The 21,176-nt window shown below is 36.4% G+C and overlaps 1 long non-coding RNA gene and 1 other non-coding gene across 2 annotated transcripts in view; both read right to left on the bottom strand.

Moving 5' to 3' along the window:
- The window catches only part of LOC129146743 (uncharacterized), a 242,695-nt gene that overhangs the window by 98,250 nt on the left and 123,269 nt on the right, over positions 1-21,176 (bottom strand). The window lies entirely within an intron of this gene.
- LOC119258403 (U6 spliceosomal RNA) lies at positions 9,472-9,578 on the bottom strand. Its single transcript, XR_005128246.1, has one exon. It is a non-coding gene; the product is annotated as a U6 spliceosomal RNA (small nuclear RNA).

Raw genomic sequence — 21,176 nt, 5'->3', positions numbered from 1 at the left:
TGGGAAGCATAGGGAAATCTGTCAATCACAAAGCTACATTACACAAAACCCAAAATAACAAATATAAAATATACAGACATCACTGACTCTTTTTGTACAAAGTGTATATGAGTGGAACCAAATCCATCTACCTCTGGGCTACTCTGGTCCTCCCCTACATTCTTTGGGGACTACATCTTAGGACTTTATCCATCATAAATACATGCATTACATGCAATGTTCATGACTTAGCACGTATGAGGAAGGCACAGTTCCATATGTCATCATAAGGCATGAAATCATATTGAACACCATTAGAAGATCCAAAGAATATTTTATTTGTATGTTGTGCTTAAAGATATATTTATTTATGTATAGAAGAGCTGGAACGCAGGCCAGAGGTGTAGGGGGATGAGAGGATTCACCAGAGACAGAATGGGGAGCAGAATACACAGATCTACTCAAATACACCACTGAGGGGAACACCGGACAAAACAGGAGAGGTCAGTTGTGTGGCCTGGGATCGAACTCCTGCTGCAGCGGCTGTGGATAGCTTCACAGTGCTGAAACTTAACCCCTTATGTCACCAGGGAAGCCCTTATTTGTATGTTTTTTGATATCATAATGATTTTATTTTTGCCTTCAACTTTATAGGCCTACTGTGTATTTTAGAGACTGGTGTATAAGAATAGGGCTAGAAAGGGAGAGAGATTAATAATTAACTGCATTGGAATTATTTCCCTCTCATTTATTCATTTAAAAAAGGCAGATTTGAAATTTCCAATGATTTTCTCTCTGATCTTTTATGCAAATCACCTGGCTTCTTGCCTACCCCATAGCAGGGTGATATAGTTAGCTCCTATTACTTCTATCTTCACAGATATTTGTAGGATTGATGGCTTTTGATAGAGTTAGTGAAAAAGTGGAGATTCAGCAACATACTGAGAAGCATTATCTCTTTTGTTCTACAAATATGTTTAGAGCTATTGTGTATGATTTTGTACTTCACTGTGCAGTCTATATAGCTCAGTCTGGAGGTCAAACAGAAAGACTGAAGGCACTGCAATGTGGTGTAGTGAATATGGGAAAAGGTACTGTGCCTACTTTGGAATAGTCTAAGAATCTAAGAAAAGGATGGAAGTGGAAGGCAATCAAGCTGAAGACAGCAGAGAGTATAAATCCCCATAGGAAGGGACAGAAAACATGAAGCATTCAGGAAACTGAAAACAGTCAAAAGATTTTAGGAACTAAATGGATTATGTAAAAGCTACATTTCAGCCATTACCCAAAATTTCAAATTAGGGGAAACCTGGAATTTTCTACATGACAGAAAGGCTAAGTGGTTTAAACGATGGGTAAACGTGTGCCTCCTAAACATCCAGTTGTGATATAGCTAAAGAAAGACATAGCATTTCAGTGAAGGAACTCACAATCTTTTTTAAAAATTACTTTTCTCAGATCATCAGAGGGGATTGACATATTTAATATATTATCCCATAACTTTCCTTAATAAAATACTTTTAATAAAAATGTCATGTAATATATTCATATTAATTTGCTATTTTATGGTATTTATTTACTAATATAATTATCCTTCAGTAAACTTACAATCCCCATCATATCAAATTATTTTTGATATAATTTAGTTTGTCAGTCTAATGTTAAATGATGCTGTCAGATGTTTGATCTACAGATTAGATATTGACTAGGCAGAAAGGGATGCTGTCATTTTCTACAATGCACATAAACAAAGGGTTTTTAGGTTAAGAATACTTATGTTTGTCCATAGCAACAAAACAATCTCTTTAGAAGTACGTTGGCTTAGATATAATTTAACTTGATGCTGTCTTATTGAAAACACTGTCATACACAATGTAACAAAGATATTTGTTGCATAATTTCTTCAAAATATTTTCCTTTGTACTTCTAATATTTTTGTAAGAAGATAAAAGGCACACTATCTTTCTAAATAGGAAAAAAAAAGGTGAAAAAATCAATGTTCATATTAACTTGAGAGCTTACAGTTTGGTCTACTGAACAACATTGAGATCATGGGAGTTTCTGAGCTTGACAAGAACAATCTTTTTAGTATTCTAATTTTTATAATTTGATGAAGAATTATTAAAATTAAAGTTATTTTTATTTTTATTGGCATTTTCATATTTGGCTCATAGGAAACTAACCTCTAGCCACTGTCTTTTGCAAAAAAAAATGAAGAGGTTGAATAAAACAAAGAAAATCTATGTAATTTGAGAATGACTTTTTGTTCACTAAATGGGTTTTACCTCCAACAAATCAAAATGAAGGATGATGATTTTCTGGAACATTTAAAAGACTAAGTACCCACAGAGTAAAGTTAAAACTAGCAAAGTGGAGAATGGATAATAGAATTTATGATACATATCTTAAAACACCGAAGATTTGTGATATAAAATGAGAGAGTTAACAAATCATGGAAAAGTCTCCAACCAATAGGTGAATTGCAAAGATACAAAATAATGAACAGTACAAAAAGCAGTTTATCTAATATTTTTAAAGTTGCAGATGTTACAAATAAAATGTATTCATTAAGAATTGGTATAAATTAGTATAATAATGCAAACAGGTTAAATTAAATGTGCCAATGTATGAGTTTCCCAAATTTTAAGAAAATACTGACTACTGGCTTACAAAATCTGTAAGCCCAAAATTCTTCATCTTTTTTTTTTTTAATTCAGGCCAAGGGTATATGCAGCCAAGGTACCAGATTCTGCGTTCAAACACTTTGCCAAATCTCCAGTTAAAGGGAAAGAGTGGAGTGACATCCAAGGGCATTCACTGGATCAGTCCAGCTTTATGTTTATCCAATGTATTTGTGAGTAGGAGGAGAGCAGCATGGAGATAAAGGCAGAAATCAGCTCTTTTAAGAGAGTTATTTAAACTTCTTCTACAAGAAGTTCAGTATCTTCACTGACCCTAGAAAATGGTAATTTAACTACATTAAGTCTTCAGTAAATGAGTGAACAAAAGCTCTTTCTAAACAATGTTTACAAATGTCATCCAATTCATATTTACAAAGCAAACTTAAAAGACAAAGTAATTTTCAAATAGTGTTCTAGAAAGCTTGCGTTTCAAACAATGAATAGTTAATGGATAATTACATAAATATATAAAGATCATATAAATTGCCCATGTAAGCAGTTGTATGTGAGTGATAAAATTCCAGTTACTTTAAAGTTTTATTACATGTTCACTAAGTCAGACTTACATTACTGAAAGCACATTTCTAGGCTGAGTGGTAATTATAGTGACACATTTTATAAAACCAACATCAATAACAATATAGATCAAAATAACTGAGAAATACTATCATGTATCTCTAACAATAACCACTGCAAATTTCAATCTGTTTGACATGAAAGTATATGAATTTAGTAATTTTAGAAAAATCATTTGTTAAATGGAAAAAAAAATTACAAACATTCCACAACTGAATACAATTCAATTCTTGTCAACCTGAAATCAGACTTCTAAAATAAGTGTGGATTCTTAAATAAAAATATTTTTAAAATAAGAAGGGTTGGAAGAAGAAATTTTTCAGTCACAGAAAAGTATTTCCAATAATACAGCAATATGATGCTATATAGGATAAATTAGGATGAAACCATGCTAGTCAGAGTAGTTTAATAATCTGAAAGAACAGAGTTTACATTACATGAAACTATAAGACAACATGACTAGCTAGCCATAAAGAAAATGGTCCTTCTATAGTAATAGCAAAGCTCTAGGTGAATCCTAACGAAAAGTTACACAATATAGATTCTAAAATATACTTAGAGAAAAACAAAAGGCAGAATTTTGATAATGCCATAATGCTGAACTATTATAAGAAGTGAATGTCTCCATCACTTGAAAAGGTTGAGCACAGTCATGTTTCACTCTATTATACTTTATCAACATTGAAATTACAACAGTGAATGAGCAGAAAAACTATCTAAAAATTATCTAAAAGCTTAGAATGTTATCTAAACTGGTACATTTGGAGCAATAATAGTAGTTAAAATGCTTGGGAAAATTCTATATACCAGATACTTTCAGAGGAAGTTCTAGATATTTTCCCTTTAGCAGAGATGAGGAAGCTAAAGTACTTGTGTAAATATAAAATAGCTAATTAAGTGACAGATCTTATACTCAAACCTTAATTGTAACACTATATTATACCTTTAAAGTATAGTGGTCTGCTCTTTAATGCTTGTCTACTATACAATGATGGCAATGCCCATATTTCTTTTCTTTTTAAATAATAAATTTTATTTTTATATTCCCCATACAATTGCAACCCCCCCATTCTGACCCCAATCCCTCCCCTCCCGCCCCCATCCCCCAAAAAGTGTCTCTGGTTCATAGTTTTTTGTTGATTTTGATTTTCACTTTCTTATAGTTATTCATTTTCCTGGTCCCTTATTTAAGTTTTCTAGATTCCTGCTATGAGTGAGAACATCCGGTATTTTTCTTTTTCTTTCTGGCAATGCCCATATTTCTAACCCAATGTTAAAGGAGAGGTCACTAGCAAGCACAGATAAGCATGTGACTTGTGTCTGAGCACAAGCTTTAATATGATTTTCAAAGTTTAAAATAAGATGGCATTAAAATCAGGGGCCTCCCTGGTGGCACAAGGGGTTAAGCACCGCACTATGAAGGAATCCACAGCCTCTGCAGCAGGAGTTCGATCCCTGCTGACCAAGGAGCAACTCACATGGTGCAGCAGACCTTTCCTGACTCACCCACTGGTCCCCTCAGCAGTGTATTTCAGTCAGTATACCTGTTCTGTTCCCCACTCTGTCTCTGTTGAATACTCTCATCCCCCGCCTCTCAGGCCTATACCCCATCTCTTGTATGCATAAATAAATAAATCTTTTTTTAAAAAGATGGCATTAAAATCAATTAACAGCAGTATTAATAATTATCAATATTTGCCAAATTTCTCTTAAGATGTGTTAACAAATTGACTGATTTTTGAAAATTAAAAATAATTGAGTTATATTTAAAATGTGAGCAATTACTATAAATGAGCATTTTAGGTTGTTCAAAATTTCATTGATGCAAACTTGTAAAGATGTTAATAATTTACCTATGTTTACAAAAAGAAAGTCAATAACTGCATGGAAAAGATTTTGCTTTTAGTTTTTTGGTCTTATACATATTGTGAAATAGTCTTAATATATTAGTAGTAACTGACCAAGGAAAAGGAAATATGTCAATTTGTTGAGAATTCTAGGACCTCTCCTGAAGAAATTTTATTATTTTAATTTTTAACTGATATTTCTTTCTTTCTTTTTTTTTTTTTTTTAAAGATACACTTTTTTTTTCCAATTTTTTTTTTTAAGATTTATTTATTCATACAAGCACTGGGTACAGTCAGAAGCGCGGGAGGGTGAGAGAATTCACCAGAGTCAGAGCAGGATGCAGAACAGGCAGAAGGACCGCAGTACACTGCTGAGAGGAGCAGCGGGCGGCAGGAGAGGTCTGCGCGCCATGTGGGACCCTCCTCTGGTGTCCGGGGAGCAGCCGGGGATCGAACCGGCACTGCAGAGGCTGCAGGCAGCTTCGCAACCCCGCACTCAACCGCTGCGCCACCAGGGAAGCCCTGATATTTATTTCTTAATTACAGACTCACTTGCAGTTGTAGTAGTTAATATAGAGTGTTCTCATTTACGTTTTGCTCACTTTCCTCTAATGGTAATATTTTGCAAAACTAGTATAATATCACAACCAAGATGTTGACATTGATATAATACACGAATATTTTCAGATTTCCTCAGGTTAACTTGTATTCATCTGTAGGCTGTGTATTTTAGCTTCTGTACAGTTTTGTCACATGTAGCTTCATGTATCTACCTCCACAATCAAGATTATGAGCAGTTCCCACTTTGCAAGAAGGTTGCTTGTGTTGCCATTTTATAACCACATCATCTTCTTCCTGACATTGCCAGTCCTAATGCCTAATCTACTAAACTAACCCTCCTTTTAAATGTTTTCACTTCAAACACAGATATGTAGATCAAGATATGAATATAGATACATAACCTACGGGCCGCTGAGGTCAACATGTTACCAGTTCACAGGAATTATAGAAACCTCAATTCTATCTAGGTCTTCTGTCCACACCCAGTTAGAAATATAATTGTCTTGAGTATCAGATGATGTCATCATGTTTGTTTTAATTATTAAAGATAACTTCTAGTAGTTGGGAGGAACACTATAGTCTCACATATGTACCCGTATTTCTGTTTACTCCATTGTTTCTTCTTCTGTCCTGATACTCCAAGATTCTTTCTTATTATTTCCTTCCTGTAAAATAACTTCCTTTACCCAATTTCTAAGGGAAGATGTTCCAGTGACAGAGTTTTAGTTTTATTTCATCTAACAATATTGTTATTTCCCCTTTATTTATGAGTATAGAGTTGATGGATGTGGGATTTGCAGCTGTGCCTCCTTCTTGTGACTAATGGATATGCGCATTCTTCTAGTCTGAGCTGAGAAGTCCACTGCCACTTGGCTAACATTCACTACAGCATTTTGCCATTTCTCCTTGGTTCCGTTTAGGGTTTAATTTCCGTTCTAAAAGGCTAATTATACTATTTCTTGGCATATACTTTGGGGTTACCTGTTTGTTCTCAGCTACTTCTATCTGTGGCTTTGTGTCCTTTATCATATTGGAGTAGTTCTGAGCTATAATTTCTTCTAACACAACTCTCTTTTTCCTTCCTGCTGAGCCTCTGACAATTAGAATTTTGGCTCTTTGCTGTTGTGCAACAGGACCTGCCTCTGCTCTTTCTTCTTTTTCGATTTATTTTCTCTCTATTGCTTAGATTTGGTGAGTTCTATTATTGTTTTCAAAATGACTATTTTACCATATGTTACCTCTGCTATTAAACCCATTCAACAAGCTTTTAATTTCTCTGACTGTATTTTAGTATAGGTTCTATTTGGGTCTTATTTGCAATTTGCACTTCCTTGATAATATTTTCTATCTTTTTGTTTCAAGAAAATTGTTAATTGCTTGTTGAAGCATTTGTATAATTTTGCTTTACAATATGTATCAAATAATTTCAACATCTCATTCATCTTGATGTTGGCAGCAGTTGATTCTCTTTCCTCATTCAAGTCATTTTCTTGGCTGGCACGATAAATGAATTTTTTATTGTATCTTGGACATTTATTTATTTTCTAGGAGATAATTTACATTATCTATTTAAATATTTTAACAGTGAACTATTTAGTTTTATCATGTGTATCTTGGCTCAAATGTACAGACAGTAGTAGTTCTATGTCCACTTAATTTTCAAGACCTTTAGGTATTAATTTGGTCTCTGTTTATTTGGTTTTATGGTGGTTCCTACTAGTCCCTGCTGATGCTATCTGAGGACTTCTGGGTATCTCTCCGTAAAGGAGATGGTTGATGGGATCCCTCTACCTGTGTCCTGACCTCAGTATCTTGGACTATGTGGACAAAGTGGCTTCCTATACTATGTAACTTACTGCGAGGTGGCTGGGTCTCTATATCTAGTTCTATCCATCCACCCTGATGTCTCTGGGGCAGAGGAGAAAGTATCATGGGGGAAAAAGAGCCTCTTCATACTGGAGTGCCTATTCTATCTGAGTCTCTCTTGCTGGTTCTGCGTACAAGTTTTAGTAAGTTTTGGCAGAAAATACAAACCTTGGGCCTGGAAGGGAGCTCCAGTTGATTTTCCTAGCTGGTTTCACTGGGTTCCTCTGCTGTTGTCAGAGGGTCCACCATTGGATCTGGGGGCAAAAGAGCCTACTTGGGCTTCCCTCACTTGTTACATTGAGGGTCTAAAAATGCGAGGTCTGATTGGGTTTTCTCTGGTATCTATGAGGACATAAGGCGATCTTCTGCTGTGCCATTACTCTGGCCCACGTCACCTTCTTAGCATCACATCACATGTTATTTTTAAGTAACATTGGTTTACAACATTTTATATGATATAGGGGAATAACTTGGCACTGCTCAAATGTATGTTACCATTTCACCCCCCACCATCCACCCATAGTCCTTCACCAAAGACCAGTGCTGTACTTCCTCCCTCTTTTATTCTATTCTCTCCCCTCCCATTCTTGCAGCCTCAGTTTTGCTGTCAGATTTTTAGGTTTTACTTTGGTCTAGTTTTGTCAGTTCCTTTCTTGGCTTTTTGATTGTTTGGTCATTGTCTATCTTTTAGAGTTATCTTTTAGTTATCTCCTGTGCTTTATAGTTGTACTTAACAATGGAGAGCAGGGAAAGATGGGTCTATATTATTTTGTAGGCTGGAAGTCATGACACAATTATATACTGAGAAATTAATCCACAGTGCAATACGAGCAAAGCTGGGCACATTTTAGGATGAGGGCAATTGCTTTTCCAGAGAAAAATTGGAACCAGTCAAGCAGGAGCCTTTGCAATTTACACTCCACGTGTTCAATAGAAGGGTGCCTCCCAGCTCAACTTCCCCAAAGGAGGGAAACATCAAAAGCAATGTTCATAGCAACTCTCCCATTTTTACACCCCCTTCCAGACCACAAGGCCCACTCTAAATAGTCCCTAAAAAAAATGGAAATCTACTTCTAATCAACAACACAGCCTGGCAATTATTTTTTTTATTTTTTTATTATATTATTTTTTTACATCATTGTTCATTTTTAGACAATATTTGCATTCCCCCACACCCTCATAGAATTTCCCCATAGAATTTCGTTCACCAATGCACCCATGCACCATCACCTCAGTCCCCTGTTCACCCTTCCTCCCTCTGATCCCTCTCCCTCCTCCTCCGCTGCAGTATGTCTCTGATTTATAATTGTCCATTTTTGCTTTGTTGTGTTTTGTACTATTATTATTTTTTACACTGATATCTTATTTGGTTCCCCTATATTCCTGCTATAAGTGAAACCATCCAATATTTTTCTTTTTCCTTCTGGCTTATTTCACTGAGCATAATTCCTTCTAGTTCCATCCACATTGCTGCGAATGGCATGCGTTTATCTTTTTTGATTGCTGAGTAATATTCCATTGTGTATATATGCCACATCTTCTTGATCCAGTCATCTATTTTTGGGGAATTTGGGTTGTTTCCAGGTTTTACCTATTGTAAATAGTGCTGCAATAAACACAGGTGTACAGGTGTTTTTTGAATCAATGTTTTTATGCCCTTTGGGTAGATCCCTAGCAATGGAGTTGCCAGGATGTATGGTAGCTCCATTTTTAGTAGACTGAGAAACCACCAGACAGTTTTCCATAATTGTTGGACCAGTTTGCACTCCCACCAGCAATGTAGGAGAGTTCCTTTTTCACCACATCCTCGCCAACATTTGTTGTTGCTTGTTTTTTTTTGATATGTGCCACTCTTACTGGTGTAAGGTGGTATCTCAATGTGGTTTTTAATTTGCATTTCCCTGATGATAAGGGATGTTGAACATTTTTTCATATGCCTGTTGGCCATTTGCATTTCCTCTAAAAATATGGAATGCTTCACGAATTTGCATGTCATCCTTGCACAGGGGCCATGCTAATCTTCTCTGTATTGTTCCAATTTTACTATATGTGCTGCCGAAGCAAGCACTGGAAATTATTTTTAAATCTTTGTTTCTCTCCCGAATATGACATCACTGACTCTATGTATGGATCAAAATATAAACCATTATAAGCCATATGTTAACCAGATTGCTTTATTATTTAGCCACTTATCATAGTTTTTAATCTTATCCAAAAAGACACAGTTTTTGCTATCATTTGTGCTTATACTTCTGCTCAAATCAGTCATAAAACCATGGGTCTCACGTAGCTGATCAATGATCAGTGTTTATTTTGAGATTATATGTAGAATTTGCAACAAACTATTTTAAAGTTACATTTGTACATACTTTTGAAATTGTAAAGGGTATTACTTTACAATCCATCAACCATGCATGCACTATAACTAACTGTGGTCCAATGAATATGCAAGTCTGTCTTATTTGGTCATTGGTACATAAATCAGAGTGAGGAATCTGGGTGGTATCCAGTCAGAGATCACTGATGGCAATAGCAAAGAAAACTGCTTTCTAGAGACCTGGAAGGAAAATGCTATCTCCATAGGGTCTCTAATTAATTGTATAGAAGCAGCTATGTTACTGTGTTCAGGCATGTGATTGTATGTGCTTCCATTAGGAGTTCAAAAAAATTAAATGACTTCTAGGGCTACATTTTTTTTAGGGCTACATTTTTAAAGCATGTAGTAGGCACAGGGATTACAAGACTCAGCCTCTATCCTTACCTGCCACTTCATCTGGATTTGTGTCTCAGTTCTGGTTGCCAAAATAAAGTACCGTAAGTTGGGTGGTTTAAGCAGCAATGACTAATTTTCTCACAGTTCTAGAGGCTAGAAGCCTGAAAACTCAGCATGCCAGCATGGATGGTTTCTGGCAAGAATGCTCTGTCTTGTAGACAACCACCTTCTCTCTGAGTCATCACATGACAGACAGAGGAGAGAGCACTAGCTGGTGTCTGTTCTTACAAAGGCACTTATATTATAATAAGAGACACACACACAACTCAATCTAAACCTAATTTACCTCTCAATGGCCCCAACTCCAAATTCTATCACATTGGCGGTTATCACTTCAACATATGAGCTTGGGGGGAGTTGAGAGTACAATTCAATCCAATGGCAATCTGAAAATCTGTAGGTGTCTCTATATGACATCACAGCAACTGTCATGCCTACCAGCTACTTCTGAGTCACCAATACTAGGTGCACTAGTGTATCCAGTCTACATTTAAGCAAATTATACTTTAGATAGCTAGGCACATAAGTAGTGTGTGTGTGTGTGTGTGTGTGTGTATACACAACCATATATATGGTAGTAACACAGAAAAACTCTATACACTACCAAAAAACATAAAGATAAAATATTTGCAATATAGCAAGGAACATTTGCTATCCAATATTCTCAAAGTTTATGTTGTAGTAATGTTGATATATAATAAAGCAAGATTTTCTTTCCTTTTCTACTAGTTCTTTTCTGTCTATGAACATGCTCCAACAGTCCCCTTCCAAATCAAATCCTCTCAATATTGCTACCACTTTTAACTGCTGATTTCTCCATTAGTAAGGTTTCAGTCTGCAGAGATAGTCCTCTTTCTACCTTTATTCCAGATACCCATGTATCAGGACCACCTGATTTGAACATTGTAAAACTGATCTCTTATTTAATTGCAGTAACATTGGTTACAGCACTGTACATGATTTAGGAGTATAGATTCACACCTCCTCAGATGCATGAAATCACAGCATACATACCACCAAAACGCGCAAAGCCCTGCAATATAGACCATTGGGCCCGCTGACACCTTATTCATCCCTCACCTCCTCCTCTTCTACTACCTCAATTTTGCAGTCATATTTCTAGAACTGGTTTTAGTTTAGTTTTATCATAGAACTTATCTTTTCAGAATTTTATGCATACATCATTGGTCTTTTCAATGTGAATTTGCTAACAGATTGATGGGAGTAAAGCCAGATCTGTGCTGCCAAAGTCCTAGAAACATAAGCAGAAAGCTGATCAGATAGCCTTCATGTTTGCTCTCTAAGAGTCTAATTCCTAGTAAGAAACAGTCTAATTCCTAAGAAGAACAAATATGGCCAGGTTTCTCTCAATATGTTCTGGGTCTTGGCATAAGTATAAATAAACATCCTGCTTGGATCTAGGGGTATGAACATGTGTATAACTAGGAAAATAGACATTAGTAAGAGACTATTGTAGATAGTGGACATGAACTGGTAAATTCAGGGTCATTGGAGCATGGTTTAAAAGGGGAGTCACGGGGCATCTCTGGTGGCACAAAGGGTTAAGCACAGCACTGTGAAGCTATCCACAGCCTCTGCAGCACAAGTTTGATGGCCAGCCAGCCAGGGAGCAACCAACATGGCACAACAGACCACTTCTACCTCGCCCACTGCTCCCCTCAGCAGTGTATTTTGGTCCATCTGCCTGTTCTGTCATCCACACTGTCTCTGGTGAATTCTCTCATTCGCTGCACCTCTGGCCTGTGCCCCAGTCTTGTATGCATAAATAAATAAATCTTAAAAAATAAAATAAAGGGGGAGTCACAGGTTCTGAGTGGGCAATCTGAAACCCCTTAGACCTAGAAAATCTTCACATTGAAGAGAGTCATAATCAGAGGAGAATAGAGTGGGAACTTCCAAAGCGTGGAGAGGTAGTCCAGGGCCATATCTGCCTGCGTGATAGTGGTGACACTGGTCATGGCTATCTCACAGTTACTCTGCCTTCTCAATGTAATTTATTAAGTGCTTTGTACATAATATTAGCATTGTTCTATGATCTCACCATCCTTCTTGTAATTTAGGAGCAATCTGGTGCTCTTAATTTCCCTTCATTGTAACTTTCATCTTTTTCTACCAAAGACATCCTTACTTATTTTCTCCCTGAAGCAACTAACAGTTTAACAGAAAACTAAAGTACCTATGCAATGCTGGACAATGAAGTGCAGAATAAGACCTATGATACATAAAAATAGAATGATATCAAGGATAATAATTCTAGGCCCAATATCTATTAAATAAGTTGAATCAATAATTAATAATCTTCCAAAATAGAAAGTAGCATGTGCAGGTAGATTCACTAGTGACTTCTACCAAACATTTAAGGAAGAAGTTAAATCAATTCTTTACAGTCTCTTTTAGGGATAAGCTTTCAACAAATGGTGCTGGAACAACCAAACACACACACACAAATTAATCTAGACGCAGACCTTTCTCCTTTCACACAAATTAATTCAAAATCAATTACGGAATTAATTGTAAAACTCAAAACTACATGGATCTCCCTGGTGGTGCAAGGGTTAAGACGCAACCTATGAAGCTATCCACAGCCACTTCAGCACAAGTTCGATTCCCAGCCAGCCAGGGAGCAACCCACAGGGTGCAGCAGACCTCTCCTGACTCACCTACTGCTCCCCTCAACAGTGTACTTCAGTCAATCTGCCTTTTCTGTTCCCCACTCTGTCTCTGATGAATCTCAACCCCACACACACACCTCTAGCCTGTACTTCAGCTCTTGTATGCAAAAATAAATAAATCTTTTTTTAAAAAAACTCAAAACTACAGAAGTCCCACTAGATAAGATAGAGTCTCCCCCCACTCCCACCCCAAAAAAATGTCAGATACTTTTCTCAGTAGGCTCAGAGTAGGCCTTGTTTCACATTGGTATGGGAACCAGAAGTCAGTTAAGGCTCTGTGAGCCTTGAAAGTCTGTTATCATTACTTAACGCATACAGATTATTATGGGTTGAGAGCAGGGAAGGCCTACAAAGCTGGAGAAGTTTCTGTATTTATCAAAGTTCTTCACCTCTTCCTAACTGTAAAAGAGATCAATGTATCTTAAGGTTTGCCCTTCTTGTAATTGAAGAAGCAATTACTGATCTCCCTTTTAAGACCTAGAAGAATGTAGTTTGAGAGTATTTCATCCAGATCTAGGCTTATCAAACATATTTGCTCTATCTAAGAATCTTATCTTTACTCTCAGAGTAAGAAAGAGGTCACTTCCTTCTTGTCTGTCGTGTGAAGTCTTGTCTCTCTGTCCTTGATGCTCCACATCCTAGAACACAGTATATATATTCCTGGCCTGCTTCATTATTCTTTGAAATTTATAACTACATAAATTCTCCATATGTATGCTGTTCAATTAATTGTTTCTCCTTTACTAACCAGTCTGATTCTATTTTTATTACTCATTCAGTCCAATAAGAACTCAAAGGCATACAGAATGATTTCTTTTGTGCCCTGTCAATAACATAGGAAAAAAACCAAGATGACCTTGCCTATGCCAGTGCCTTTTTAGATACAATACCAAAGGCACCATTATGGGAGAGATAACTGATAAGCTGGATTCATTAAAATTAAAAATTCTGGTCTGCAAAAGAAAATGTCAAGGACATTTGAAGACAAATCACAGACGAAGAGAAAATATTTGCAAAATACACATCTGATAAAGAACTTTTCTAAAATATTCAAAGAACTCGTAAAATTCAACTCTAAGAAAATAAATCAGTTTAAAAATGTATCAGAGACCTTAACAGGTACCCCACCAAAGAAGATACACAGCTGTCAAATAAGCACATGAAGAGATGGCCCACATCATATGGATGCCATCAGGGAAAGGCAAACAAAACAACACTGAGATACCACTACACTTCTATCAGAATGACCCAAATTCAGAGTACTAGCAATTCCAGGCAAAGATGAGACAATAGGAACTCTCATACATTGCTAGTGAGAATGAAAAAAGATAAAGTGGCTTTGGAAGTTAGCTTGGCTTCTTGCAAAACAAAACAGTCTTACTATTTGATATAGCAATAAGCTCCTTGATATTTCTTAAAGGAGTTAACAGCTTATATCTACACAGAAGCTTACATACAGATATTAATAGTAACTATTCATAATCGCTAATTTTCTAAAATCAAAAGGTCCTTCAGTAGGAGAAAGGATATATAAACTGAGGTCCACCTAGAACATGTAGTATTATTTATCACTTTTAAAAAAGAGTCATCAAGCCATGAAAAGAAGTAGGGAAATCTTATGCAGAGTTCCAAAACTGGAGACAGTAAAAATATCAACAATTACCAGAGGTTGGGAGAAGCTGATGAGAGATGAATCAGCACACTACGGAGAATTTTTAGGGCAATGGAAATATTCTGTATGATACCATAATGATGGAACACCTCATTATACATTTTTCCAAACCCATAGCATTTACCATACCAAGAGAGACTGTAATATAAACAGTAGACTTTTTTTTTATTGTGTTTTTTTGAGGTAACATTGGCTTACAACACTGTATATGATTCAAAGATAGGATCACATCTCTTCAGATGTATATTACCACACCACACTCTTCACCAACATACCAGTCAAACTTTAGGTGACTATAATATGCCAAGGTAAGTATATCAATGGTAACCAATTTACCACTCAAAGAGGGATGTTAAAAATATCAATTCATTCCTTGAGGGGTGAATCCTCTCACCCCTCAAGCCTCTGGCCTGTACCCCAGCTCTTGTATGCATAAATAAATAAATCTTTAAAAAAATAATGCAGGAGGTGATGCATATGTGAGGGCAGAGAGTACATGGGAAAACTCTGTGCCTACCCCTCAACTTTGCTACCTAAAACTGCTTTTAAAACACAAAATCTTAATAATAAAAAATAAGATATCAAAGAATCCTGGAGATCATAACCCTCAGCTCTTTGACAGAGTAATGCAGTATTCCCTCCTGAACTTCCAAAGGAAATGGACCTTTCAGGATAAAATTCCAAGAGTACTCACTGAGGAGTAGAAGGCTATTATTTTGGTCTTATTTCCTGCCCTAAAATCACACACCCAAATAACTTTCTATTTTGACCTATAAAATAAAATATCCTTGAACACAGCAGAAAATTATTGGAATCGTAAAATTGTTGGAAAGGAAAATGTAATAACTGGCCACCACTACTTTGTTTTATTTTTAAAGTAACACTGGAACTCTTCTATCAATATTTGAAAACCGATCTGTATCAGTATTCAAATAAAAATATTTTACATTATCTATAAAACATGTACTTCATATACAGAAAAATCAATCTTAACAGAGCTTTGCCTGGTTACTTGAGCCAACAAAGGGAAAGGCAAATTCACTGCTGCTCCTTGCTACTCTGATTTTTGGTGTGGAAAGTTCCACATCACCAATGAGATAGGAGAAAATAACAGTGATTAAAACTTATTTGTGGGTCATAGTTTGGAAATCTAGCAATTAATATTACTATCTGTTAATATGTAAGTTCTCAATTCTAAACCTACTTATTAAAGGGCTTACTTCTTTAACCACCTCAATAGAGAACAGCTGAAAACTTAACTTGAGAAATAAGTTTGGCAAAATACTAGAAGAAAGTGAACTAGTAACCTCATTTTCACCCTCTCTCACGAAAGGAAAACTATCTCCTCAAACAAATGAGACAGGAGACTGAGAAATCATGACTTGTTATTTACTGTTTCTCAAGGGTATTATTCTAAGTTCTACAGTCCTGTCTCTGTAGAACAAATGTAGAAACCTTTTGAGTTTCGATCAAATCCTCTGTACCCATTTTAATGAATTTCCACTGAGTCCTTAATTTAAGACAAGATTTTGAATTTAGACCTGAATGAAGTTCTAAAATATTTTCTTAGTGTGTACATTTTTCTTGGCTGAAAAAGTGGGTTTTAGGGCTCCTCCTGCAGCAGATGGCTGCAGGAATATGAACGTTAGAAATATGAATATGTTAGGCGTTAACAAGCATGTTTTATTATAAACACTAAATTTAAGGTTTGTATTTTCTATATCCTTAAGGAATATTAATCAGTGGAATTCATCTTACTAAAGAATTTAATATGGAAAATTTTATTCATATGTATAACCCATGAAATGATTGAAATTATGGGAAATAAGAAAATATAACCTTTATTTTACAGGAATAAACCATGGAATAAAAATAGTTTAACAGGAAATGAAAAGGAGATAGAAAGGAAATTGGAAATTTCTTTGTCTAGAATTCAAGGTTTGTGTATTTTCTTACCCAGCAGCAACTTTTTATGGCATATAGGAAGCCCTGCCTTTCCCATCTCAAAACAAGTGCATCTACATCACTGTGCCTTTGTCAAAATTGTCCCTGTCACTGTATCTCTATATCCTACTCTGTATGAATGAACTTAAAATGTCTTCATGTTTAATAAATAATTTTTAAACATTTTAAGAAATAAAATTATTCAATTAAAGAATTTTAGTACTCTAAAAGAGTACTAAAGAGTACTAAAGAGTACAGGTTCTGGACCTGCCTCTTATTCATTAATACACAGAAAGCAAGGTATGTCAAGACAAATGAGGGAGTAAGTCTGCAGGCAATCTGTTTGCAAGAGGGACTGAAGAAATCAAGCTTCAGAAAGACAAACTTTTAGCAGAAGTTTGACTGCATGCTCAGAATTAGTGAAGTCAGATGTTTGTTCCTGCCTGAGTGCCCTGTGAACTCATATCATGAATCTTGAAAATGGGCTATTACTACTAAAGAATTGTGAGACATCTGGAATCTTTAAAAATATAGTACAGAGAAAAAAAGAGAGTTGCCCAACTATTCCAGAGATGTTTGTCCAGCTTTGAAGCCCTGAAGGCACAGTGCACTATGAGTGAGACTAGTAACGTGCAGCAATGGCATGCTTGGAGGCAGCACCCAGAGAGTGTGGCAGGCAGATGAAGCACCATCCAGAGGAAATCTTATTAGAACCTAAAAATCAGTCAAATGCAAACTGATCCATGAACACATACAATACACTTTCTGAAAACTTCGGCTATTCTTGATGGGACTTACATGACATTGGGGGCCAAAGTTACTATGAAAGGCAAGAAGTAGAGAAGCAAGTTTTACAGATTTCCTCCCAAAAAGAAGAGAAACACCTGCTGTGTCAACCTGAGATTCTTATATGAGCTATAAGAAAGTGACTTACAGTAGAAAATCCTAGTGAGTACTCTATGACACATGGTAGTTACACAGCAAATGGGAAGAAAGGCAAGGAGGGAAGAGGAAAGAAAGGAGTGAAATAACTATACTTAATCATGAGTGCTATTAAATTTTCAAGAAATTAGTCAAATTTTCCATGAAGATTTCCTAGGGAAGCTAAACCATGTTAGTCACACTTTCTTTAACCTTTTCTTTATTAGAATAGTATTTCCCTAATTAGCATCTATAAATATAACAGTCCTTGACTCTAATCATCTGGAAACAGAATTTATTATATCTGGACAGTAGTATTTGTTTCTGTTCTGCATTTTAGAGCATTGATAATGCCTAGTAGAGAGCTATACTCAATTCTCAATCTCTTCTCCAAACAATCTTTCGATGAAGGCTATGGGATACATAGTAAAAAGACTATCAAAACTGAAATGAGAGACAGATCTAGAAGAAGATGGTGTCAGAAGAGTTTCTCTGCCTTGGAGGGTAATGTGAAAGTGTTTCAGACAGCACTGAAGCCAGAGGATCCCATGACTTGGGGTAAACTAGAGTATATATTAGAGACTGGAGACCAACACTAACTGCACAAGAAGGGACATTGAAGAAATTCAACTCCATACAACAAAAGGGTGAGAGAAGTGCTGAGAGATGGTAACTGGGTCATGACCCTGCCTTACAAATCTCAGAGCTGTGCAGATACGTTTGACTGGGGAGGGGACAACTGGTTAGTGTGGGATTGTTTCCCTAACTGAGGGGAGATACATGCAGAGGAGTTGGGGTGTCCTGGGTAGCCCAGATTCCCAATGAAAGGGACAGGGCTCAGAATACTAAATGTCTAAAGACAGATGATGGGATTAGGAAGATGTGGAATGGATACTACTCAGCCATAAAAATGATAAACTCTTGCCCTCTGTGACAATATGGTTGGAATTGGACGGGATTATGTTAAGAGAAATAAGTCAGAAGGAGGAAGACAAATACCGCATAGTGTCACGTGTATATAGATTATAGAGGAAACAAAAGAGTCATATAAAAGCTAATCAATAACAAACCCTAAAACTCTGACTGCAGAATTGGCTGCCAGAGGATGAAGTGAAAGAGAAAACAAAATGGATTTCTATGGTGAAGGACTTGCCTTGGTGGTAGATGTGGTTTGGTAACATACCTGAGGGATGTGATCCTATTCCTCTGAAATTCTATACAATGTTGTAAACAATTGTTAACTCAATGAAAACCTTTTGGTTAAAAAATGTTGAAATGACAAAAAAAAATTTGAAATCTCAGCATTGACATTTAAGCATGTATCTATGGCCATGTTGCTTATTTTCTCTGAATCATTTCTTATCTGAAAATAAGGAACAGGTACAGTGCTGAAATTTTTGTACATATTAAAAAAGGTTATATAAAAGAAATGCAGGACATATGGGATGATATATACTATGTATTTTTAACATAACAAAATTTAACTAACATACTAACTAGTATGTAAACCAAATAAGCCCCCAAACGACAAAAATAATAGTGACAGAATACAGTGTATTCTCAGTTGAGCATTTACCCTACAATAATATGGTTTTTTAATTTTTTTAATAGAGGCATGTTTTATTTATTTATTTGTTTGTTTGTTTGTTTGTTTTGTTTATACATGCACTGGGTACAGTCAGAAGCACGGGAGGGTGAGAGAATTCACCAGAGCCAGAGCAGGGAGCAGAGCAGGCAGAAGGACCGAAGTACACTTGCTGAGGGGAGCAGCGGGCAGCAGGAGAGGTCTGCGCGCCATGTGGGACCCTCCTCCGGTGGCCGGGGAGCAGCCGGGGATTGAACCGGCGCCGCAGAGGCCGCGGGCAGCTTCGCAACCCAGCGCTCAACCGCTGCGCCACCAGGGAGGCCCACAATAATATGTTTTAAATTTGGATCTTTGCAAACACAATGAAAGCACGGTCTGCATATACATGATCCATGAATATATGTCTCATTTATGAATTGTTTAATGTGTATGAGTTTTATGTACACAAATAAATTATGAGCTTATTGTAGGCAGCAGCCATATCTCACGCTTTCATGTATCACTTGATAAATGTCATAGTACTGAAAGCAAAAGATTTTCAGTATTATGAATTGATTTGTTGATGGGTATAAAGCAACTGTCTAGGAACAGACTAATTAGAACCCACAAACACAAGACTATATGATTAGAAGAATCAGCAAATTCATATTTAATTCTCTTGATTATATAGTCATTTGTCCTTTTTTCCTCAACTTGGATGTAGGCTAAAATTTTAAACTAGGATCACCATGTGATAAAGTAATCATAAATTACACATGGAAAAATAATATAGTCTCATGTCTATTTCAAAGAAAGGATAAAAAATTCACATATATATGTAGCTGTGTATTTTTATATAATTTTTATTTAATTATAAATAGTCTTCTCTTTTTAAAGATTAAAACACAGAAAAGTTTGATTTTTCACATCCTCTGGGATAAAGAGACATTTCAAAGTTAATCTCTTTGGCGATTAGGAATAGGGTTAGTGTTTGGGTTAGGAAAGGGTTAGGGTGAAATGTGGCTATCCTGTCTACACTTAGAAGGATACATTTTTCCATTTCCCATATCACATTCTGGCTCCTCTAGTGTTACGTATTTCTCTAAGGAAAAAGAATACAATCTCTTCCCATTATAAAACAATCCCAAGTTTTTCACTAAAAGATTCCCTTACTAATCAAAATTAAATGCAGTAGAAAAAGAAAGTACTTGTTTTTCTTCATTGAGTTTCTATCTAGTCAGTTATTAAATTTGGACATGGGACAACTACATTCTTCTGCTGTTTAACTGTTAAATTTTTCACTCAAGAACACTCTAAAATCTTGCCTTACTTTAGAGAGCTTCTGCTTTTGGTCTTCACCTACTTTAACCAGCCACATTTATGGAAACTATTGCTCTCAGCATACTTTGTTCCCAGGTAAGCCATTCTTCTCCCTGAGCCCTACAGTCACTGTGCTCATCATTATTTCTGGAACTTATCCAGCTGTTCTTCCAAACTTGATCATTTTAACTTTCCAAATTTTAAATGTTCTTCAAATTTTATTTTATTTTTTTACTTTCACATAGAAGAACTGGGATGTAAGCCAGAGGTGCCAAAGGTGAGAGGATTCACCAGAGACAGCATGGGGAGAACAGGCAGATTGTTTTACTAAAATTCACTGCTGAGGGGAGCAGTGGGTGAGACAGGAGAGGTCTGCTGTGCCATGGAGGCAGCTCCCTGGCCAGGAATCAAACTCACACCATAGCAGTGATAGCACTGAGGCTTAACCCCTAGACCACCAGGGAGGCCCCATTCTTCAAATTTTGAATGCAAAGTATAATTCTGGCTGTGCGCCTACCTCATGCCAAGGGGAACTGCCCCGACCCTGTCCCTATGTAGTGAGCATCCTGTGGAGAGTTCGTGAGTTTGATGCCTGTAGATCCTGACCTAGGGGTTAGCTTGCAACCTTTGACATGGTCTATATACAAATAAACAGGGATAATCAGACGTTCCCTTGCCTAAATGAAGAATGAGGAAATATTACAAGAAGATGACTGGTGAAAGCATGAAATTAAAGAACGCAAGGAGCAGAAGCAGAAGATTGAGGTTTTGGCAGGCAA

The sequence above is a fragment of the Talpa occidentalis genome, unplaced genomic scaffold (assembly GCF_014898055.3).
Source record: "Talpa occidentalis isolate TD23 unplaced genomic scaffold, MPIMG_talOcc4v2.1 talOcc4.4, whole genome shotgun sequence".
Lineage (NCBI taxonomy): Eukaryota > Metazoa > Chordata > Mammalia > Eulipotyphla > Talpidae > Talpa > Talpa occidentalis.
The sequence above is the reverse complement of the archived record's forward strand: the minus strand, read 5'-3'. Positions and strand labels throughout refer to the sequence as shown.